General features: G+C 43.2%; 1 protein-coding gene and 1 long non-coding RNA gene across 2 annotated transcripts in view; one reads left to right on the forward strand and one right to left on the reverse strand.

Annotated features, from left to right (window-relative positions):
* The first annotated feature begins 1,437 nt into the window (after positions 1-1,437).
* The window catches only part of TMPRSS2 (transmembrane serine protease 2), a 180,440-nt gene continuing 157,350 nt past the window's right edge, over positions 1,438-24,527 (forward strand). The window contains exon 1 of the mRNA XM_030203820.1: positions 1,438-1,598. The gene's annotated coding sequence lies outside the window, so the exon portion shown is untranslated. The remainder of the gene's footprint in view (positions 1,599-24,527) is intronic.
* Positions 5,572-24,184, reverse strand: LOC115470561. The gene is made up of 3 exons (XR_003942222.1): positions 24,175-24,184; positions 13,814-13,818; positions 5,572-5,656 (listed from the first exon to the last, which is right to left on the reverse strand). It is a non-coding gene; the product is annotated as an uncharacterized LOC115470561 (long non-coding RNA).

Genomic DNA, 24,527 nt, shown 5'->3' on the forward strand with positions numbered 1-24,527 from the left:
ATGTAGTAACAGCAGTTAGCATATATGGGATTAAAAAAGGTTTGGACAAGTTCCTGGAGGAAAGTCCATAGTCTGCTATTGAGACAGACATGGGGAAGTGACGGCTTGCCTTGGGATTGGTAGCATGGAATGTTGTCGCTATTTGGGTTTTTGCCAGGTACTTGTGACCTGTCTTGGCCACTGTTGGAAATAGGATACTGGGCTAGATGGACCATTGGTCTGACTCAGTATGGCTATTCTTATGTTCTTAGGTTTGATGAATAAAGTGTACATTAGAACAGCCCCTTTAAGCTTCAATGCACAACATTCTAATGTATGTGCTTAATTTTTTTTTTTAACTTCCAGTGCTGTAAACTACTGGCTGTAAAAAGTGTGCGCTAACAGCAGTGCATTTTGTCTAACAAAAAAGGTGCAGGTACTCAAATGCCAGGACACCCTTCAGGGATGGAGTGATCATTGAGGGACCCACCCCACAATAGCCAGGCCCCCTGCAACCAGACACAGAATCTATGACAAGGCAGAATTTGTATGTAGAACCTGAGCTCTTTCATTAAAATATGAGAACCATGGGTCAATTTTAGCAGACAGTGGAAAAGGTGCCGGTACTCAGTAACCTCAAGTACCCCCTGAAAAAAAGCCCTGGAATACACACACAAAACAGTGAATACCACTGCAGTAATCTGCAACAGTTTGATGCATTGTGAATAAACTGTCTTCTTTCCTGCAAGTTAGCAGACAGACATTATTACATGGGTTTCTTTATTTCTGGTCTTGAAGACAGGAGGGACAGAACTATTAGGGAAAGGGAAATGGGATTTGATAAACTGCCTTTCTGAGGTTTTTGCAACTACATTCAAAGCAGTTTACATATATTCAGGTTCTTATTTTGTACCAGGGGCAATGGAGAGTTAAGTGATTTGCCCAGAGTAACAAGGAGCTGCAGTGAGAATCGAACTTTAGTTCCCCAGGATCAAAGGTCCACTGCACTAACCACTAGGCTACTCTTGGCTCTTCTCTTCTTTCCTGTTCCCTAAAGGAGAGGGTCTGGGATAGGACCTCCTCTGTGCCACTCTGCCTCTAAAATGAAGTGGTAGAACTTTTGTTCCAGGTTCATCTGTAAGCCCTGGTCACTTCACTCCATGTCGCGTTTTCAGTATAACCAAAGATAGGGGAAAGGACTCATAACCAATACAAAGCCTGGCAATAGCCCCCAGTGCCGGGGTTTCTTGAATTTCAGATTTGTTTTTGTTTTCTCCTCCCTTCCGGCATTTACATCTGTGAGGAAATTCTGTACTAATTAGGTGGCAGAGATTGCAGTGTGAAAGAGGAGGGATTAGGGGAGGGGCTGTCATAGGGCAACAAAACCTTGTGAAAAGAAGCAGGTAGTATGCAAAATCACGACTTTGTTCTTCTTAGTCCTAGAAAGAGACGTTGTGTTTCGGTTGGCTGGGATCTGGAGTTGCTGCCCGCCCTGCTCGTGTAAAGAAAGGTGTGTTCCAGGCCAGAGGACAACAAAACGTGGGCTCGCCCCACTCACCTTTCTTCTTTCCTCCGCTGCAGCTTCAGGCTAAGAGGACTGGTTTCCCTCTAATCCTCAGGTAAAGCGTTCGTTATTGCAGTGAAGATGGTTTTATTGTAATATGTTTGTAGAGGTTGTTGACGGCAGATATGAGGTACTTAAGTGGGCGAGCCCTCGGTTCTATACTGGTAAAAAGTCTTGTGAGGAGGTAGGAATGTGGTTGAGGCCAGGGGCTCTCTTACCTCAAGCCGTAAAGGCGGGTTGGGGGGGGGGGGGGCAGTGGGAGTACACCTGGTTATGATTATGATACAGGTTGATAGGAGTTCTTGCCTTGTGCTTCATAGGTAGTTAAGGATGTTTGGGGGTTGCCCGAGGTCCCTGGGTAAGGGAAGAAAGTGCTCTTACCGATGAGAAAGGTTGGCGGTTTTTCATACTGTTCATTTTCTGTTACACACCAATGTTATTCTTCCTGAAGACACTTAATCTAAAAACAATCCCCTTTTTTGCTAGCCTATTATTATCATCCAAGAAATGTTTGAACGAGTTGATGATATATAGGGAAATGGGATTTGGATATACCAAATTTCTGAGGTTTTTGCAACTACATTCAAAGCGGTTTACATATATTCAGGTACTTATTTTGTACCAGGGGCAATAGAGGGTTAAGTGACTTGCCCACAGTCACAAGGAGCTGCAGTGGGAATCGAACTCAGTTCCTCAGGATCAAAGTCCACTGCACTAACCACTAGGCTACTCCTCCACTCCTGTGCTACCTGGTAGTAATCTCACCTCAAAGACCCTCTGCCCGAAGAGCTCTCTGTGCCTGCCACCACTTTGTTTAGAAACCAGTCTGTGCCCATCTGGGTCAGAGGGCAATTATTGGACTGCTGGGGGTGTGCAAGCCAGAGTTTGTCAAGTTCTTGAAGGTTGCATTGTCCCAATGACTTTCTGAAGCAGCGGACTTTGATCCTGGGGAACTGGGTTCGATTCTCACTACAGCTCCTTGTGACTGGGGGCAAGTCACTTAACCCTCCATTGCCCCAGGTACAAAAATAAGTACCTGTATTACTACTACTTATCATTTCTGTAGCGCTACTAGACGTACGCAGCGCTGTACACTTGAACATGAAGAGAGAGTCCCTGCTCCACAGAGCTTACAATCTAATTAGGACAGACAAACAAGAGATAAGGGAATATTAAAGTGAGGATGATAAAATAAGGGTTCTGAACAAGTGAATAAGGGTTAAGAGTTAAAAGCAGCATCAAAAAGGTGGGCTTTTATCTGAGATTTGAAGACGGCCATAGATGGAGCTTGACATACCGGCTCAGGTATATATGTAAACCGCTTTGAACGTAGTTGCAAAATACCACAAAAAGGCTGTATATTAAGTCCTATTTCCCTTTCCCTTCCCTTTTAAAAATGAATTGGTCATTCCTATAAAAAAATGTGGTGCAGGCTCACCCCAAGTCAACTGAAAAGGTTGATCCAGTCTTTATTTTGCCTCTTTCCATGCCTAGATTTGTAATTTTGAATATTTAAGGGAAATAGTGGAACAGTGGGAACAAAACCTGTTCATTTGGCCACCTTAGTATACGTGTGTTTTATAGCAGTGACTGTGGCTTGTATTTAAAATGTTTCAGAAGGGGCTTTGGATAGTGCAGTTCTCACAGATTAGACAAACCTACGTATGTATCCCATGATTTGTCACTGCCCTCCCAGCATTAGAAAAATGCTTGTAAATTGTAAGCATGTAGAAAAACGCTTGTAAATTGTAAGCATGTGCTTTTTGCTTCCTTTCCGACTGCTGTGTTGTGAACTGCAACACCCTATGGCTCTTTGCCATGGTACCAAATGCCTAGGGAGTGTGCGGTCAGCTATGGCCCAGATCATATTTTGCAAGCTTGTCAATCATATTCCCCAGGGTGGGTAACATGAGAGGGCACTGATCCAACAGTAAAGTCAGTAGCTGTGTTACCAAGCAAAAAATGTAAAAAATAAAAAAATGTTTATTTAAAACTTTATATACCACTTATTTTTCAAGAGCTAAGTGGTTTACAACATAACTTTTACTTAATTACAACAAAACCTTAAACTCTATAAAGTAAAAGGAGAAAGTTGGGTGTATTATAACTCTTCTGTGAGTGTTGTAGGCCTATCAGCTATCATATACATATGATTTACATAAGACAATTAACATCCCCAGGATTGTTCACTGAACTCTCCTATCCAGTTAACTGTACCTCAAAAGTAAGTTTTTTTTTTTTTTTTTTTTTTTTTTTTTTTTTAGCTGCCCTTAAACTTCTTAAAAGTTCAGTTTGGCCCAAATTTCTTTTGGTACCGTAGGCCGTTCCAAAGCAGTAGAGCAAGCGAATAGTGAATGATTTTATCATAGGCATCAATCAATGCATTTGTCAAGGCATATAATAGTGGATCATTGTAACTAGTCTGTGGCTCCACATGACTGTTGTATATTCTTATTTGAATGGCAAATACCATCTTTTATTAAATCAAGAAGGTGATGCTGATAATGGACATCTGGGCTTTTTAACATAAATATTCCAAACAAGGCTAAAGTCCTTTTTTTTTTTTTTAACTGGCCCTATGGGTATGTAAACGGGCCAGCCCTGTGGCTCAGAGTACTGTACTTGTGAACAGGGTTAACTGAGGCTGGATGCCCTGTGGAGGTGATACTTGATCCCAGTGAAGGGAGGGAAGAAGACACTTTTTGACTGTCTTTGTTAGTCCAGCCAAAGAGAACAATTACCTTAAAGGAGACAGCTATTCAGTGCTTTCCCAGGGCCATCCCAGCATAAGGTTCAAGGACTAGGGGGCACAGTGAATCTACTAAGTAGTACCTTTAAAAGAGATTTGGAGAAAATATTTCTTCACTGGATGTGCAATTCAGCTATGGAATTTGTTGCTAGAAAATCTAGTAAAGGTGGTTAGTGTAGTAGGGTTTGAATAAGTTCCTAAAAGAAGTCTCCATAAATTTATTATTAAGGTGGACTTGGTAAAACCCACTTCTTTTATTCCTGGGATTAAGCAGCATGAAATCTTTTACTGTTCTGGGATCCTACCAGGTACTTGTGGCTTGGATTGGCCACTGTTGGAAACAGGATACTAGGCTTGATGGACCTTGGTTCTGTTCCAGTATAATTTATGTGCTTTAATTTATTGGAATCTACTTACTGCCTTTGAAGAAATTCAGTCAAGGTGGTGTACACACCAAGACATCGTAAGGAACCATGGCTCAATCCCCGAGTATATATGTGCAGTTTGAAAGTGGGAGAAGATTTTGAAGCCTGTGATTTTGTTGTGGCTTCCTGGTGAACTATATGATTATTCTCTTTCTTTTTGACTTGGACTTCATGGGGTGAGGTGATTGGGTTGGGGGTGGTTGTTGTGGTTGGAGTTTTTTTTTTTTTGGGGGGGGGGGGTTGTGTGCTTCATTTTCCATTTAAAACAATGGGGGGGAGGAATTAATTTATAGTGAGAGAATATTACTCTGGTACTGTGCTGGTCAGTTTTTGTATTGCTATGGTCAAAGATGCTCTGTATTTTATGGCCTTTGTGGTTGCTCTGCTTTGTATTCTTCATTTCTTTCTTCCACAAATTAAAAAAAAAAATTGAAACCAAGGGACTCTGTTTCAAAACACATGGATGTTTTTGTGGCCATTTTGAGATGTCCATCTGCCAAAAACATCCAAATTGTGGCAGAGGAGTGGCCTAATGGTTAGTGTAGTAGGCTTTGATCCTGCCAACCTGGGTTTGATTCCCACTGCAGCTCCTTGTGACATTGGGAAAGTCACTTAACCCTCTGTTGCCCCAGGTGCCAAAGCTTAGATCATAAGCCCTCTAGGGATACCTGCATATAATTAATAGTAGTAAAATTTGGACTTCCTACTCTGTAGTTTGCCCAAATAGCAAGGAGGCATGTTTTGGACGGGACTAGGAAGGGCCCAAAATTAAGATATCCTTTAGCAATAATCAAATGAAAGGAAACATCCCAAGTCTGAAAAGGATGGTTTTTTTTTTTTTTTGTTTTGTTTTTTAACTTAGACCTATTTCAGTCACATTCAGGGTACAAAAATGTGCTTTGATTTGAACAGCTGACCATTGGAGGGATTAAGACATGACTCCTCATGCATTCTCAGTGATTGCTGTCCCTTCCCTTTCTGGTTTCACTTTTAAGAGAGAGGAATACCAGGTTCTGAAAGCAACAGGTATTATAGCCATTCTGAACAAAACAGAAAAGAGGTCTGAGTCTAGTGGTCAGTGCAGGAAACTCCGATGTCTCTCCTGTTTGAAAATGGCTGTGAGATGGATGTCATGAGCAGGATGTCTCAATTCTGACTAGGGTGTTCTTTTGAAAATGCCCCTCCATGTGTCATATCTAACCTTTAGATATCACTGGTCAGGAGATTTCAAAAGGATGCATTTTTACAGTTTATTCCCAAGGTGCCATTGTCCCAAGGCAGCAGCTACATGTTTCAGTCACTAGCTACCCTCATACAAGCAACTGTTAAGAAGCACACACAAATTCTAGGTTTCACTGTAGAATTTACAACAAATACACATTGGAATCATTAAAAGCCAGCCCAACAGGGATTGAAGGAAATGGTTTTAAGCGGAAGCGGGCTGGGAGTAAGGAAAGCATGCAGAGCATTTCTCTTGGAGTTAATTTCCAAACTCCTTTGTTTTCTACGGTAGATATATCTAGTGTTTATGCCTGTGTCATGCCTATGACTAGGAGAGGGGAAAGTAGATTGAAAGGAACAATTCCCAGCTGGAAATTCCTCTCATAGAAAGATATTGGATCATTTTTGGTGGAACTTTTCTTCAGTGGCACTCTTAATCCAGGCTGACCCATTTTCATACCTGATGTGCCTTCCCTGGATTTAGGGGTGGCTCTCCCAATCGCCTTTCTCTTCCATGGCCACTTCAGCTGCTACCAGATCACACTGAGACCTGCAGTAGCAACAATTATATAAGAAAGGCAGGGCCTTCTATCTGTGAATGTGCTGACAGCTCTGCAGCATCCTACCCCATCCTGACTCCCACTTCTGGTTTTGTGGGGATGAGATGTTGCTGAAAGACTGAAGGATCAACAAGGAAGTATGATGGTGCTGGCTTAAAATTCAAGTACAGCCAATCTTCTGACAATCTGACACTTTTTCTAAGAGCTATTTAAGTGGAAGTATACGATTTGTTTAATTTTCTGTATGGCATAGTATTACATTGGTGGTAGAAGCCACACGATCACATCCGCATGCAGCTGTACTGTGAGCCTTTCTGTATCAACCCCTCTGTTTGTCTAGCAAGATAACTGCTGTTACTGCCATGCCTTCTATAAAGCATAATGAATTAATTTCACTGACCTTTTGGGCCGAATTATCCCATCATTCCCTGTAGGATACCCCGGCACTTAATTGTCAGCCGTTGCCACTAGGGGTCTTCTGTGTTTATCCTACAGCAGCCAAGCATATTGCACCCTCTCCCAGGCAAGAAATGCAGTCTGACCAAAGACAGTGCAAACCAGCATTAGAACATGAGGATTGTCCTGTTACCATTTTTGTAAGGTTTTTTCCCCCCCTTTCCTTTTGTTTGACATTTATACCCCACATTTTCCAACACAATTTCAAGTTCAATGTGGCTAACCAGCTAAAAAGAAGTCATTACAATATATGAAACAAAATATATCAATAAGAAAAGAATCGTAAATATATAAAAAAAATTCAATAATAAAGCATAATGGTGAGAATGGAAGGGGGGAGATTAGACACCAGGATCAATTGACAGAAATGTCTTCATATGTAAACTGATTTCAATAAAGTATACTAAATCTTAATCTTTTTGAATATTGATGTTTTTGTTTCCACAACCACCTCTGGAAGGATATTCAACACTTTTTCTGTGGAAATATATTTTCTTACGTTCTTGAGTTTCATATCATGATTCCTAATTCTTTAGTTTCATTTCCATTGGAAAAGGTTTTTTTTGCTTGCATACTTATTTCTTTTAGGTACTGAAATATCAGATCATATCCCTCCTCCCACCATGATGTATATGTTTAGGCCCTCATCTTGTGTATGTATGTTTTGGTATAGACTCCCATGTCATTTTGAATGTGTTTCTTTGGACTCTCTCTAGCCAATCTCTGTCCTTTTTTTTTGAGATATGGTCTCTAGAAGTCCTCATCAATGACTTGTACAAGGGCACCATTACCTCCTTTCTTCTGGTGATGCCTCTGCGCAGCCTAGCATCTCTCTGGCCCTGGTCCCTAGGGGATAAAGAGAATATTTTCTCCAGAAGGACTCCCTTGACATAAACACGCTTAAGATAAGTTAATGAAGGAACTTTTCAGATATCAACAATTAAGATGCAGCATACTGTGTTCTAACAATTGGAAATGTTAGTAGTCTTCTAGTTTTTAACAATATTGGATGTACACTTTAAGTCTGAAAAATTCAATAAGTATTCAGTTTACAGACACACTTTTCTTTAAAAAAAAAAAAAAAATTCCCATTTATTTTGTTTTGATTGTGTTTCCCTAGTAACCTTGTTCTGCAACTTGGAGATCTAGACACATTCACCCTGAGGTCTCTCTCTGGTCTGATATATATCAGCCTCACAGCCCCCATTGTATATAGCTCTTTGGGTGTCTGTACCCTAAATGTTTGACAGTTCTTTTTGACATTGAATCTTAACTGCCTTCAAGCTGCTTATCAATCTCTTCTCATTCTGTTTATTTATTTATTGCATTTGTATCCCACATTCCCCCACCTATTTGCAGGCTCAATGTGGCTTACATAGATTTGTTAACATTGTCATTTTAGGATATCAGATCAGATACAGTTAGTAATGTGTAGCGATTAGGAAGTGAAAAAGAGAAAGGAAGAGAGTGATTAGGGTAGTTGTAGAAGGTAAGCGTTCATAATTGAGTGAGTTGGTGAGGTGACTTAGTTTACTCCCTTAGGAGTCCCCACTCTATTGTAGATCTCTGAGTTTTCTGGAAAAAATAGAAATGTCTTGTAACTAACCTATCCGCCATTTGTTCACAAACATATTGAACAGAACTAGCCCTAACATGAATCCCTGAGGCATTCCAATAATCACCTTTCTCTCCTTGGAGTGACCTGTATTTACCACTACCCTTTTGCACCCTATTAGTTTGTTTCTAATTCTGTTCACCACCTTGGAATCTACCCTAGGCTGTGCAGATTAATGAATACCTTATGGATAATATTGAAACCTTTGCTAAAACTTAACGAGCCATTAACGAGCAAGTAGTAAACCCTGGCATGCACTAACTTCTCCGGTCCATTTTCCAATGACGGTAGCAGCTAACGAAAACAGAATGCAGATGAGCAAATTGTGTAGAAACCCTATTGTAATGAGATGCACTAACCTTTTCTGATTGCCTTAACGCTGGAAAATCTAACGCGAGGTCTGTACCTCTTGTTGGGGCTGTGCGGGATTGAAAAACTGCTACAAAAGAAACAAAAACAAAAAAATCGGGGGGGGGGGGGGGGGAGGGGGGGAAGTCAAGTTCTCGTCAGGGATGTCCTTTATGGACGTCCTTCACTCAAAAAAAAAAAAATAATAATAATAGCGCTCCGCTTCAAAACAGACGTCCCTTTTGGCCGTGCTTCACTCAGCTGAGAGACCTTGAAGTCTCTGGCGCTGTGATTGGCTCAGAGACTTCCAGGTCTCTCAGCTGAGTGAAGCATGGCCAAAATGGACTTTTTTTTTTTTTAATGGGATGGGCATCCTCAACTGCATTGTCCTCTGGATTGAGCCGCATCGGAGGGGGTGAGCGGCGCGGCGTCTTCGGGCGTATTTGGCATACGCAGAGCAGCCAGCATAACGCTTGGCTGCGCATGCTTGACCAGCCGATTGGCTGACTGTTTAACGATGGAATTCGCTAAGGGAATCGGTAAGGGAAGGGCTCTAATGATTGTTTAGTGCATCTTGCCCCAAGTGAACAACACTTGGTGCATGCTGTTGATTAAGACTGACCTCATTTAAAAATCAGATTTGTTTTGACGTACTCTTCCTCTTGGATTTTGCAATTCACTGGATGCAGGTTACTTAGGTGCTCATTTTCAGAGTACATAGACTTACAAAGTTGCATGGTAACCTATGTAACTTTCAAGTCTACATTTGAAAATGAGCCTTTAAACATTTTAAATATCCTGGGATTCTAACAAGAAAGTAGTTAATTTAATATTGTAGGGCATGATAGAAGACAAAATACAGATTACATGGGTGAATAGAAAATTTGTTTTTAGATTCTATTTGTTTTTTTTTGGCAATTTAACACAATATAGTTATATCCTTTTACAATATTGTTGTTACAAATTGTCATAACTAACATGAAATGAACATATTTATTTATTTATTTATAGTACATATATAAGGATCCTTGCAGGTCCCTCAGTAATTCCATATGTTCTGCCCCTGGGACCGTACTAAGTTTCAGTAGAGAGGAGGAGCATTCCATGCCTTCACAGTGTCCCTCTTTCAGGGATGACATCAGTGGTATTGCCCGCCCCTTATAAGTCAGAGACCTTAGTGAGCATTGGTGGTGATATGGTGGTAGTGATCTGAATAGTGAGGAGGCTGACTCCTAATCAGAACCTTGTGTTAGAGGCCAGCCCCTGGGCCCTAGCTTTGTGACTCCTGGGGGCATAATGTGATAGGAATGAACCTGCTGTGAAACTTTTGCACACCGCACTCCTTTGTACCGAACATTGACTCCCTGTCAATTATGGCTCATATAAAATTAAAACTTCTGCTTCTTGTTTCTTATCTGAACAACTTTCTTATCTCATACAACCCCTCCCCGCCTCCATTCTGCCAATAACCTCCTCATTCTCCCTTTTCCCTCACAGCTACATCTCAAAATCTCATGTGAATCTGCCTTTAGGTACCTCAGTCCCAAACTCTGGAATGAATTGCCACTTACCTCATTCTCCCTTTTCCCTCACAGCTACATCTCAAAATCTCATGTGAATCTGCCTTTAGGTACCTCGGTTCCAAACTCTGGAATGAATTGCCACTTAAGTAAGTATTGTCATACTGGGACAGACCGAAGGTCCATCAAGCCCAGTATCCTGTTTCCAACAGTGGCCAATCCAGGTACGATACATTTTATGCTGCTTTTCCTAGAAATAAGCAGTGGATTTTCCCCAAATCCATTTTAATAAAGGTCTATGGACTTTTCCTTTAGGAAGCAATCCAAACTTTTTTTTTTTTTTTAACCCTGCTAAGCTAACTGTTTTTACTACATTTTCTGGCAACAAATTCCAGAGTGTAATTACACGTTGAGTAAGGAAATCTTTTCTTGGAGTCATTTTAACTACTTTGTAGCTTCATTGCGTGCCCCTTAGTCCTAGTATTTTTGGAAAGGGTAATCAATTCACATCTACCCATTCCACTCCACTCATTATTTTGTAGACCTCTATCATATCTCCCCTCAGCTGTCTTTTTTTCTCCAAGCTGAAGAGCCCTAGCCGCTTTAGCCTTTCCTCATAGGGAAGTCGGGCCCATCTCCTTTATCATTTTTGTTGCCCTTCTCTGTACCCTTTTTCTAATTCCACTATATCTTTTTGAGATGCAGTGACCAGAATCGGTCACCTCTGAAATCTACCTGCTGCTGTCTGTCTTTAAACAATCGCTAAAAACGCACCCCTTAAAAAAAAAAATTTTTTTTTTACCTGCTTGTCCTCCTTTTCTTCCCTATTGTATGCAAACTACTCTTTAACCTTGTTCTGTTTGTTTTTCTCCCCTTATTGCTGTTTTGTAAACCGTTTAAATCAGTGATTCCCAAACCTGGTCCTGGAGGCACCCCAGACATTCAGGTTTTCAGGATATCCACAATGAATATTAATTTACTAATACGGGTTAAATTTCTTAATTATCGGTCAATTCCAATTACCTATCACTCTATTATGACCTAATCACCATTTATCAAAATCAATACTAAATATTGTTACAAACAACTTACTTTATTCAAATCAAACATAGTCACTAGTAAATATTTAACAAACTACTAATACAAGGATTGTGTTCTGTAGTAACACTTATGATACTCGATGTAGTTCTTCAAACTTTCATAATCTGTTAAGAGGTACATCATAAGAGTCAGATTTATTTTCATTCCAGACGACGAAACCTTGGAGGATGTAATGGGTCAGTTCAGCAAGCTGAAGAGTAGTAAATCACCGGGACCTGATGGTATTCATCCCAGAGTATTAATAGAACTAAAAAATGAACTTGCGGAGCTACTGTTAGAAATATGCAATCTGTCCCTAAAATCGAGTGTAATACCGGAAGACTGGAGGGTAGCCAATGTTACTCCGATTTTTAAGAAAGGTTCCAGAGGAGATCCGGGAAATTATAGACCGGTGAGTCTGACGTCGGTGCCGGGCAAGATGGTGGAGGCTATTATTAAGAATAAAATTGCAGAGCATATACAAAAACATGGACTGATGAGACAAAGTCAGCACGGATTTAGTGAAGGGAAGTCTTGCCTTACCAATCTAATGCATTTTTTTGAGGGGGTAAGCAAACATGTGGACAATGGGGAGCCGGTTGATATTGTATATCTGGATTTTCAGAAGGCGTTTGACAAAGTGCCGCACGAAAGACTCCTGAAGAAATTGCAGAGTCATGGAATCGGAGGTAGGGTATTATTATGGATTAAGAACTGGTTGAAAGATAGGAAGCAGAGAGTAGGATTGCGTGGCCAGTATTCTCAGTGGAGGAGGGTAGTTAGTGGGGTCCCGCAGGGGTCTGTGCTGGGTCCGTTGCTTTTTAATGTATTTATAAATGACCTAGAGATGGGAATAACTAGTGAGGTAATTAAATTCGCCGATGACACAAAATTATTCAGGGTCGTCAAGTCGCAGGAGGAATGTGAACGATTACAGGAGGACCTTGCGAGACTGGGAGAATGGGCGTGCAAGTGGCAGATGAAGTTCAATGTTGACAAGTGCAAAGTGATGCATGTGGGTAAGAGGAACCCGAATTATAGCTACGTCTTGCAAGGTTCCGCGTTAGGAGTTACGGATCAAGAAAGGGATCTGGGTGTCGTCGTCGACGATACGCTGAAACCTTCTGCTCAGTGTGCTGCTGCGGCTAGGAAAGCGAATAGAATGTTGGGTGTTATTAGGAAGGGTATGGAGTCCAGGTGTGCGGATGTTATAATGCCGTTGTATCGCTCCATGGTGCGACCGCACCTGGAGTACTGTGTTCAGTACTGGTCTCCGTATCTCAAAAAAGATATAGTAGAATTGGAAAAGGTACAGCGAAGGGCGACGAAAATGATAGTGGGGATGGGACGACTTTCCTATGAAGAGAGGCTGAGAAGGCTAGGGCTTTTCAGCTTGGAGAAGAGACGGCTGAGGGGAGATATGATAGAAGTGTATAAAATAATGAGTGGAATGGATCGGGTGGATGTGAAGCGACTGTTCACGCTATCCAAAAATACTAGGACTAGAGGGCATGAGTTGAAGCTACAGTGTGGTAAATTTAAAACGAATCGGAGAAAATTTTTCTTCACCCAACGTGTAATTAGACTCTGGAATTCATTGCCGGAGAACGTGGTACGGGCGGTTAGCTTGACGGAGTTTAAAAAGGGGTTGGATAGATTCCTAAAGGACAAGTCCATAGACCGCTATTAAATGGACTGGAAAAATTCCTCATTTTTAGGTATAACTTGTCTGGAATGTTTTTACGTTTGGGGAGCGTGCCAGGTGCCCTTGACCTGGATTGGCCACTGTCGGTGACAGGATGCTGGGCTAGATGGACCTTTGGTCTTTCCCAGTATGGCACTACTTATGTACTTATGTACTTATGAAATGTTAAATATTCCATCTTATAGTTCACAGACGAGTATCAGTCACTTGTCCATCAATAAACAGAATCCAAAAAAAGAAGAAGAAATTCGCAGTATCCTCGGGGTGGGTCAATATCCTCTGAAGCCAATGACTCCACTCACACCGGATCCTTATATCAAAATTCCTTCACAACGATGTTTAGTTTCACATTCATACATATATATATCCACAGATCTCAACACAGGCCGTGTTTCATTATAACTTCTTCAGGAGATCCTACATACAAATATACAACATCACTAAACACATCATCAATCTCAAACAACAATACAAACAACATTTTCTTAAAACTCTTACCAGCCACATTAGAACACTGGGCTCATAACAGGAAACCCCTTCCGATAGCATATAACGTCATAATTAGATTGAATAACCTAACTTTATGTGAACTACTGCTCTTATACAGACATCAATAATGCCCAATCAACCTCCTTATTAAGGCCATATGGGTGCACAGTCCCCCAATTAAAGATAAAACGTTGCTCCCTTCGAATGAGTTCACGTTCAACATTACCAAAACCTCCCTGCAAGCAATTAATGACAACAAACTGCAAATCATCCACTGATTATATTGTAGCCAATGGCTAACCAATGGCGTTTCTATTTTCTGTAATCGAATATTACTCAAATGTTGAGCAATGCGCAATTTGATTTTTCTTGTAGTTTCTCCTATATACCATAGCCGACAAGGACAGCATATGGCATAAACTACATTTTGTGTGTTACAATCCGTATGAGATCGTAACACAAAATATCTATTTAAGGATTGTACCCAAATCTGATTCGTACATAAAGCATATTTACAGTACACACAAGAATTACAACAGGTGTGCCCACCCACTTCCTGCTGGCTATCACGTCGGTAAAATTTTTTCTTGGATAAGATTTCACCTATATTTTTCTCACGATTACAAGCAAATCTTGGTCTAGTTTGTAAACTATGATGAAGGGATAACACTGACCAATGTTTAAGAATGATATCTTGTATCGCTCGTGTCTGCTTATAAAAAGGGAGAATACAGTTAACCTGGGAAGCACATGTATTCACAGAGGGTGTCTCGTTATTCAGCCAACATCTTTGTACATATTTTGCCCGTTTATGAGCTGATTTTATCACATATTGTGGATAACCATGCTTTTGAAATCTCTTAGCCATAGATATCGCTTGTTGATCAAATTCTACTGGACTAGAACATAGCCGTTTAATTCTTAAGAACTGACCTATGGGAATACTTTCTTTCAACTTCCTCGGGTGATGGCTATTAAAATGTAAAATGGCATTCTTATCCGTAGTCTTCCTAAACACTCCTGTGATAAACTGACCATTCACCAACTGTATATCTATATCCAAAAACTGTACTTTAGAACCTTTGGATTGTACCACAAACCGAATGTTGGGATCGCACTCATTCAAGTACTCCACAAAAGCATGTAACTCATTTTCAGTCCCCGACCAAATAATGAATATATCGTCGATATACCTTTTCCAAGTGACTAAATGAGACACACTATAAATGGACGTATACACATGTAAGGATTCAAACATCGCCATATATAAACAAGCAACCACCGGGGCAACAGTAGCCCCCATGGCGACTCCTTTTACTTGTAAGTAAAATTGATCAATAAATCGAAAATAATTTTTTTCTACAACAAAAGTCGCCATCTGTAACAGTAACTGGATCTTAGATTGAGATAAATCTTGCTGCTCTAAAGCACGTTCAATAATCTGCAAACATGCCCAGTGTTCTAATGTGGCTGGTAAGAGTTTTAAGAAAATGTTGTTTGAGATTGATGATGTGTTTAGTGATGTTGTATATTTGTATGTAGGATCTCCTGAAGAAGTTATAATGAAACACGGCCTGTGTTGAGATCTGTGGATATATATATGTATGAATGTGAAACTAAACATCGTTGTGAAGGAATTTTGATATAAGGATCCGGTGTGAGTGGAGTCATTGGCTTCAGAGGATATTGACCCACCCCGAGGATACTGCGAATTTCTTCTTCTTTTTTTGGATTCTGTTTTCTGTTTATTGATGGACAAGTGACTGATACTCGTCTGTGAACTATAAGATGGAATATTTAACATTTCGTCGTCTGGAATGAAAATAAATCATCTGACTCTTATGATGATGTACCTCTTAACAGATTATGAAAGTTTGAAGAACTACATCGAGTATCATAAGTGTTAATACAGAACACAATCCTTGTATTAGTAGTTTGTTAAATATTTACTAGTGACTATGTTTGATTTGAATAAAGTAAGTTGTTTGTAACAATATTTAGTATTGATTTTGATAAATGGTGATTAGGTCATAATAGAGTGATAGGCAATGAATATTAATGAGAGAGACTTGCATACACAGCCTCCACTGCATGCAAATCTCTCATGAATATTCATTGCACTATGCTTTTGCTTCCATATCATACATTGTAGTGCTAAATCCTCACCCCATATATTCTGTCTTGTCTAGTCTCCTTACTTCCCCCTCTAAATTAAAATGTAAGCCGCGCAGATAGTTGTTCATGGGTAGGACAGCAAATCTTTAATGAACTTGGACTTTTTGGCTGCTCTTTGATTTGAGTAGTAGACTAGTGTGTTGGTCCTCAATCCAGGACGAAGAAGCCCCACTGGGCAACAAAGAAGATTCCTTGTCATCAAGCAGATGAAGCCATTACGTATGGGTTGTGTCCATCAACCAGCAGGGGGAGATAGAGAGCACTCAACTTTTCACAGTGCCTCATGGCCAGCCAGCTCCACTGCCTCTCCAGTATTCTCTGTCTCCCCAAGCAGGGTGGCAGCAGCTTCTTCGAGCTCCATCAAAAATCTGCCCGGGGGTGGCTCCTGGCTTGCCAGTTGTTAGCTGGGGTGTTAGAGGCTATAGCAGCTTCACTTTGAAGGCACATAGGTTAGCCCTTTCCCTGCCTTACCCATGCCCCCGTGGATGTGGACATATTAGCTTGCTTTTCCCTGTCCTTTCCCACTCAGTGGATGCAGGCACATTGGTTCGCCTTTCCCTGCCTTTCCCACTCATCTGAGCCTCCGGAGTTCTTATTACCTCTGCTTTCCTCACAGTGTTTAAAAAAAAAATGGAACAGAGGTTTTCCTTTGATTCTTCTATGGGACCGGAGCTGTGATACTCGGTCCGGTGAGGTAAGAGTATTTTCTAACTCCTCTGGGGTGGGCCCGCGATCGGGGCGTTTTTGGCACGAAACCGCCATTTAGAATTTTCCCACCGTTTTCGGCGATGGCTGCAGAGAATGTAAAGCGCTGTTCCTGGTGTGGCAAGCGTAAATCAGCAGCGGGGCTCTGTAAATCGTGCTGTACAGGTGTAAGAGCCGGCCCGAGCATGGCGAGCGATGATTCTTCCCGCTCAGAGCTGGCAGCGGACGCCATTTTGAATTCTCCGCATGGCGCGGCCTCCGTAGAGACGGAGAGCCCTGAGCCCGGGGGGGGGGGGGGACACCTCGAATTGAGGCTATTCAGGGAGCGGCTAGCCCCGGACGGGATCTGGGTGCCCAGGGCGAGTTTTTCTCCCCTGATTTTGTGTTGTTATTGCATAAAGCATACATGCTGAAAGGAGCTCTCCCTCAGGGGTCATCTGAGGCCCCTTCTATTGTTCCCCCCCCCCCCCCCGGTGGATTCTGGCCTGAGACTGCCCGCTGAGGCTATTTTCCCTGATAATTGGCATAAAGAAAAGCGTAGAAGGGCTAATTCCCCTTCAGACTCGGGATATGTATACCTACCCGAGCTAAGGCGGTGCAAGCTTCAGAATCAGGTCCGTCTGCTCCTGAGGTTGCCCCGCCCGCGAGCTTGGGACATTGTCCAGCTGCTGGGATCGATGACAGCCACATTGGAAGTGGTGTCCTGGGCGAGAGCGCACCTGAGACCTGTACAGTATTCCCTACTTCAAAGATGGTCTCCAGTTTCTCAGGATTATCAATGCAGACTTTCTTGGCTTCCTGCAGCCTGACTCAGCATGGAATGGTGGCTCTCAGACAGCATGCTGTGGCGAGGAATGCCGCTGGCGCTCCCCGATTGGTGTCTAGTAGTGACAGATGCTAGGCTGAAGGGCTGGGGCACACATTGCAAGGGGAAGCATGCCCAGGGTCTATGGACACCCGAGGAGTCGGAGTGGTCCATCAACCGCCTGGAGTTGAAAGCGGTGTTTCAGGCGCTTCTGGCCTTTCAAGTGACCCTGGAAGGATTGGCTGTCAGAGAGATGTCGGACAACACGACAGCAGTGGCCTACATAAATCGACAAGGCGGCACTCAGTCCAGAGCACTGGCCGCACAGGCCGAACAGATTTGCTACTGGGCCGAGCTGCATCTTCAGTTTCTGTTGGCAGCTCACATTGCAGGTCAGAGCAACGTGCAAGCCGATTAAGCAGGCATCAGATCGATCCAGCAGAATGGGAACTAGCAGACGAAGTATTCCTGCAGATATGTGCCAAATGGGGCAAGCCCGTGATGGATCTTATGGCGACAAGTTCATATGCCAAAGTCCCGTTCTTCTTCAGCAGATGGAGAGATCCTCGCTCGGCAGGGTTGGATGCCTTGACTCAGCCCTGGCCTCCGGGCCTACTATATGTGTTTCCTCCGTGGCCCTTGATAGGGCACGTGCTCCTGCGGATTCGGCTGCACCCAGGAGAAGTGGTCCTCATCGCCCGGATTGGCCCAGGAGGCCTTGGTATGCGGACCTCCGACAGATACTAGTGGAGGCTCCCCTTCCTTTACCTCTGGTACCGAACCTGTTGTCACAGGGCCTGGTAGCCATGGAGGATGCCTGCCCCTTTGGTTTTATGGCATGGCGATTGAGAGGGCGCAATTGAGGGACAAAGGCTATTCAAACACAGTCATTTCCACTCTCCTGCAGGCCTGCAAGCATTCCACTTCCATGGCTTATGCCAGGATTTGGCGCCAGTTTGAGTCTTGGTGTGCTTCAAAAGCAATCACACCCATGCGGGCTCCTGTCTCGCCGATTCTAGACTTTTTGCAGGATGGTGTACAAATAGGCTTGGCCTATAATTCCCTGCATGTGCAAGTGGCAGCGTTGGCCTCCCTTCGTGGTAATGTTGAGGGCGTGTCTTTAGCTGCTCATCCAGATGTGGCACGGTTTCTTAGTGGGGTGCTTCGGCTCCGGCCTTCCGTGCGAGCACCCTGTCCAGCTTGGAACTTGGGGCTAGTTTTGAAGGCCCTGCAGGCTTCCCCTTTTGAGCCGCTTCGGCGAGCACCGGAGAAAGATTTGACACTAAAGGCCGTTTTACTTGTGGCCATTACTTCGGCGAGACGGGTGTCAGAGCTCCAGGCGCTATCCTGTAGAGACCTATTTCTGCAATTCTCAGAGTCCAGGGTCACGGTTCGGACCGTGCCTTCCTTCATGCCTAAGGTGGTTTCAGCGTTTCACCTAAACCAGCCTATTTTCTTGCCCTCCTTTGATAAGGAGGAGTTTCCAGAATCTTTTGGGGAGTTGCACCTGTTGGATGTGCGCAGGACTCTGCAGCAGTATCTGTGAGTTACTATCTCTTTCAGGATCTATGATCATCTGTTTGTTTTGCTATCAGGTCCTCACAGAGGGTCTCCAGCGTCTAAAGCCACTATTGCCCGCTGGCTCAAAGAAACTATCTTTTCAGCTTATCTGCTTGCCGGCCGGTCTCCGCCTGTAGCCTTTAAGGCGCATTCTACCAGAGCGATTTCTTCCTCTTGGGCTGAAACTGGAGCACTCTCTCGTCAAGAGATATGCAGTGCAGCAACATGGGCTTCTAAGCTCTCTTTTGCCCGACATTACAGGCTGGATGTGGCTGCTAGGAGGGATGCGCGTTTTGGAGCACAAGTGCTAGCGCGTGGTGTGACCTGTTCCCACCCTATGTAGGGATTGCTTTGTTACATCCCATACGTAATGGCTTCATCTGCTTGATGACAAGGAAGGGAAAATTAGGTTCTTATCTTGGTAATTTTCTTTCCTTTAGTCATAGCAGATGAAGCCATGAGCCCTCCCTGTATGATTGTCTGTATGCTGTGAATCTGTTTCAGGTTCTGTTCTTGTTTCCTGAAGTTCCTTCCTTGGGAGAAAGTTGGAAAACAGTCTTCAGGATTCATGTTCACTTATAGGAGGATGAGTTTATTCCCTCCAGGAGGTTGCGTGTATCCCTTCCAGTTATACAATAAGGAGGACGAGTTTATTCCCTCCTTTTGAGTTCATGCCCTTGTTAAGGGGCCATCGTTCGCTGTGAGGAAAGTTCATGTTATTCCCATTGCGGTTTGCCATACTGCTTTGGAAGCTTCAAATACTGAAGAGGCAGTGGAGCTGGCTGGCCATGAGGCACTGTGAAAAGTTGAGTGCTCTCTATCTCCCCCTGCTGGTTGATGGACACAACCCATACGTAATGGCTTCATCTGCTTTGACTAAAGGAAAGAAAATTACCAAGGTAAGAACCTAATTTTCCCATTTTTGAAAGAGATCGCCGGCCATCTTCCGACACAAATCGGGAGATGGCCGGCGATCTCCTGAACCTGGCCAAATCGGTATAATCGAAAGTCGATTTTGGCTGGCGCCAACTGCTTTCCGTAGCAGAGTCGGCCAAACTTCAAGGGAGCATTTCAGCAGGGTACAGAAGGCGGGATGGGGGTGCGGTTATGAGATGGCCAGCTTTGCCCGATAATGGAAAAAAGATGGCCGGCTCTGATGAGCATTTTTCCATCTTCACTTGGTCCATTTATTTTTACGACCAAGCCTCAAAAAGTGCCCCAATTGACCAGATGACCACGGGAGGGAATCGGGGATCACCTTCCCTTACTCCCCCAGTGGTCACCAACCCCCTCCCACACACACACACTTTTTTTTTACCATTTATTTGCCAGCCTCAAATGTCAAACCCAGCTCCCTGACACCAGTATGCAGGTACCTGGAGAAGTTTTTTGTGGGTGCAGTGCACCCCTTCACCCCTTAGGGCTATGGTAGTGGTGTAGAGTTGTGGGGCGTGGGATTTGGGGGGGCTCGGCACCCAAGGTAAGGGAGCTATGCACCTGGGACCAATTTGTGAAGTCCACTGCAGTGTCCCCTAGGGTGCCCGGTTGGTGTCCTGGCAAGTCAGGGGGACCAGTGCACTACAAATGCTGGCTCCTCCCACGACCAAATACCTTGCATTTCGCCGGGTTTGAGATGGCCGGGTTTTCATTATGGCCGAAAACCGAAGCCGGCCATCTCTAAACCCGGCAATCTCAACATTTGACCTAAATGTTGAGATTTAGCCGGCCCCAACCGTATTATTGAAAGATAAGATGGCCGGCAATCGTTTTCGAAAATACGGTTTGCTCCACTCCTTTGCGCAGCCGGCCCTGACGATGGCCGGCCATCTATTTGGCCGGCGCCATTTGATTATGCCCATCCACGTTACTATGATGTTGTTTGTTTAGATTAATGACCTGCAAAGCCTGTTTTTGGAGTATTAGCGATGTTTTGCAGTGGCTTATTTACGTTCAATTTAAATACTTTCACATATGATCCAAAGATATGAAAGACCTAGTATGCAATTATGAGGATTTTCAATTAAATTTTAAACAAAATTGGGAGACAATGCTCCTCAAAAACCAAAGGAGTCACAGGATGACTTCTTGGGCAGAAGTTCAAGTGGGGTCAGTCCTGAGGTCATCTACAGAGCAGTCTCTTGGTCCTTGCTATATTCTCTTCTGAAACATTACAAAAGAGAGAGAAATTTACTCTGTTTTAATTTTTAAGTATTGTAGTGGCAATCGTCACTATGATACTTTGTAAGCCACATTGAGCCTGCAAATAGGTGGGAAAATGTGGGGTATATACAGTGGTATGCTGGTAAATTTTTAACAGGCTCTCTCCCTGGTCCACCTCGGCGCCCCCCCCCCCCAAAAAAAAAAAAAACCCCACATTACTCTCTCCAGGAAAAAAAAATTAAATGATCCCAGGTTCCAATCTAATTCGTGTTTAATTTGGGATAAAATGCCATAAATAAGTAAATAAATATAAACTTTTAACGTTCAGCACCTGATTCTCAAAGTGGACATATTCCAAACACTATAATGAAAATAAAATTATTTTTTTTCTACCTTTGTTGTCTGATGACTTTGTTTCTCTGATCATGCTGGTCCAGTATCTGATTCTGCTGCTCTCTATCTGTTCCCTTGACTCCGTTTCCAGGGCTTCCTTTCCATTTATTTCTTTTCTTTCCTCCTTTCTTCTTCATTTCTGATCCTCCGCATACTTGACTGTACAGTGGATCCAGCTTCTGCCTATTTTCTCCATCCATGTGCAGTTTCTCTCCTCACTTCCTTTTCCCTCATCTAATCTCCTTCCTCTATCTTCCCTCCATGTCCAGCATTTTTTTTCTCTCCCTTCCCTCCCCTCCATCCATGTCCAGAATTTCTCTTGCTCTCCCCTCCATCCATGTCCTGAAACTCTCCTCTCTCCCCTGCCCTCCCTCTACCCATCCAGCGATTCTCCTCCCTCCCCTGCCGCTCCGAAGCATGTCCAACGATGTTCGTCGCCCCCACCCTCCCCTCCGTCTTTTTTTAATTACCTCCGTCGAAGCGCCGCCATTTAAAGCCCTGCTGCCTGCTGGCCGTCTCCAGGCTTCTCCTGCTTGCTTCGGATGATGTTCGTGCCTTAGTCCTGCCTTCGCGAAAAAAGGAAATGACGTCAGAATGAAGGCGGGACTAAGGCATGAACATCATCCGAAGCAAGCAGGGCTTTAAATGGCGTGCGCTTCGACGGAGGTAATTTAAAAAAGACGGAGGGGAGGGTGGGGGCGAAGGAGATGGTTGGATATGCTTCGGAGCGGCAGGGAAGGTAAGCATGGTCTGTGATGGCGCCCTCCTGCCATGCTTACCTCCCGCAATGGAGCCGGCTCGCCCCCAACAACAACCGGCTCGCAAGAGCTGTCAAAATTTAACAAGCGGCTCTTGCGAGCCGGTGCAAGCCGGCTCCAGCACACCACTGGGTATAAATGTAACAAACAAACAAAGAAATAAAATAAATTTTTTATTTTCCTTGAATCCTGCTAATTAGTCCAGGACCCACTCAGAAAGACAGCAGAATCCTAGTAGTCCTTAGCTTCAGACTGCTCTATCCTGTTCATTATACATACTTTTATTTCAATGTTCTGGGGTCTGCAGAGGGTTTCCTGGTTGATAAATGGGTCCATCGTGTATATAGGTTCTTTTTAGTTAATTTTTAGCTTTTGCATTGGCATACTGGGAATATTCCTGGCCACACCTCTTATACCAATAACGTAATCAGAATCTTCGTCTCTGCCTCTATATACTGATACGGGGGACATAACCCATCAATCTGGACTAGTCTAGCAGGACTCAAGGAAAGGAAATTATCAGGAAAAGGTAAATTTCTCCTTACATGCTAGGTGGTACATCATGAAGCTTTTAGTTTTATGCTTCTTGGTTTTAAGTTTTTATTCAGGATCAAAAGAACAGACAGCAAACTGCTGAACAATAATACAAGGCAAAGTCAACAATCAGTTACATGATAAGGATAAAACAAAATGTCCTATTGTGGATTAAAAACTGGTTGAAGGATAGGAAACAGAGAGTGGGGTTAAATGGGCAGTATTCACAATGGAGAAGGGTAGTTAGTGGGGTTCCTCAGGGGTCCGTGCTAGGACCGCTGCTTTTTAATATATTTATAAATGATTTAGAGATGGGAGTAACTAGCGAGGTAATTAAATTTGCTGATGACACAAAGTTATTCAAAGTCGTTAAATCGCGACAGGATTGTGAAAAATTACAAGAGGACCTTACGAGACTGGGAGACTGGGCGGCTAAATGGCAGATGATGTTTAATGTGAGCAAGTGCAAGGTGATGCATGTGGGAAAAAAGAACCCGAATTATAGCTACGTCATGCAAGGCTCCACGTTAGGAGTTACGGACCAAGAAAGGGATCTGGGTGTCGTCGTCGATAACACACTGAAACCTTCTGCTCAGTGTGCTGCTGCGGCTAAGAAAGCGAATAGAATGTTGGGTATTATTAGGAAAGGTATGGAAAACAGGTGTGAGGATGTTATTATGCCGTTGTATCGCTCCATGGTGCGACCGCACCTTGAGTATTGTGTTCAATTCTGGTCGCCGCATCTCAAGAAAGATATAGTAGAATTGGAAAAGGTGCAGCGAAGGGCGACTAAAATGATAGCGGGGATGGGACGACTTCCCTATGAAGAAAGACTAAGGAGGCTAGGGCTATACAGCTTGGAGAAGAGACGGCTGAGGGGAGACATGATAGAGGTATATAAAATAATGAGTGGAGTGGAACAGGTGGATGTGAAGCTTCTGTTCACGCTTTTCAAAAATACTAGGACTAGGGGGCATGCGATGAAACTACAGTGTAGTAAATTTAAAACAAATCGGAGAAAATGTTTCTTCACCCAACGTGTAATTAAACTCTGGAATTCGTTGCCGGAGAAAGTGGTGAAGGCGGTTAGCTTAGCAGAGTTTAAAAAGGGGTTGGACGGTTTCCTAAAGGACAAGTCCATAAACCGCTACTAAACTGACTTGGAAAAATCCAAAATTCCAGGAATAACATGTATAGAATGTTTGTATGTTTGGGAAGCTTGCCAGGTGCCCTTGGCCTGGATTGGCCGCTGTCGTGGACAGGATGCTGGGCTCGATGGACCCTTGGTCTTTTCCCAGTATGGCATTACTTATGTACTTATGTAAATATATGATCCCAATTTTTATGAACCTGCTAGCACCCATCCCCATGACCTTTAATCCCTTGAAAATACAGCTGTAACTGGCTGATGTCTGGAGTTTTTATGTCTCCAGGCCATCTTACTTGACATGGTCATATCCCCCCCTCCCCCTGCCACTCAGGCAGGGACCCCAAGGCAGCTCATTATTAGGCGCTGACAAATCATGATACGCTCTGGAATTTATTTAGTAATACACTTTTAGTTTTATGTTTCAAAAAAAATTTGTACTTTCTAAATTCCATTTCATTTAGAGGGGGGTCTTTTACTAAAACTTAGCTCAAGTTATCTGCAGCAGGGCCCATAGGAATAAAATGGCTCTTGCTGCAGATAATTCGAGCTAAGCTTTAGTAAAAGACCGCCTTAGTA

The sequence above is a fragment of the Microcaecilia unicolor genome, chromosome 5, assembly GCF_901765095.1.
Source record: "Microcaecilia unicolor chromosome 5, aMicUni1.1, whole genome shotgun sequence".
NCBI classification, from domain to species: domain Eukaryota; kingdom Metazoa; phylum Chordata; class Amphibia; order Gymnophiona; family Siphonopidae; genus Microcaecilia; species Microcaecilia unicolor.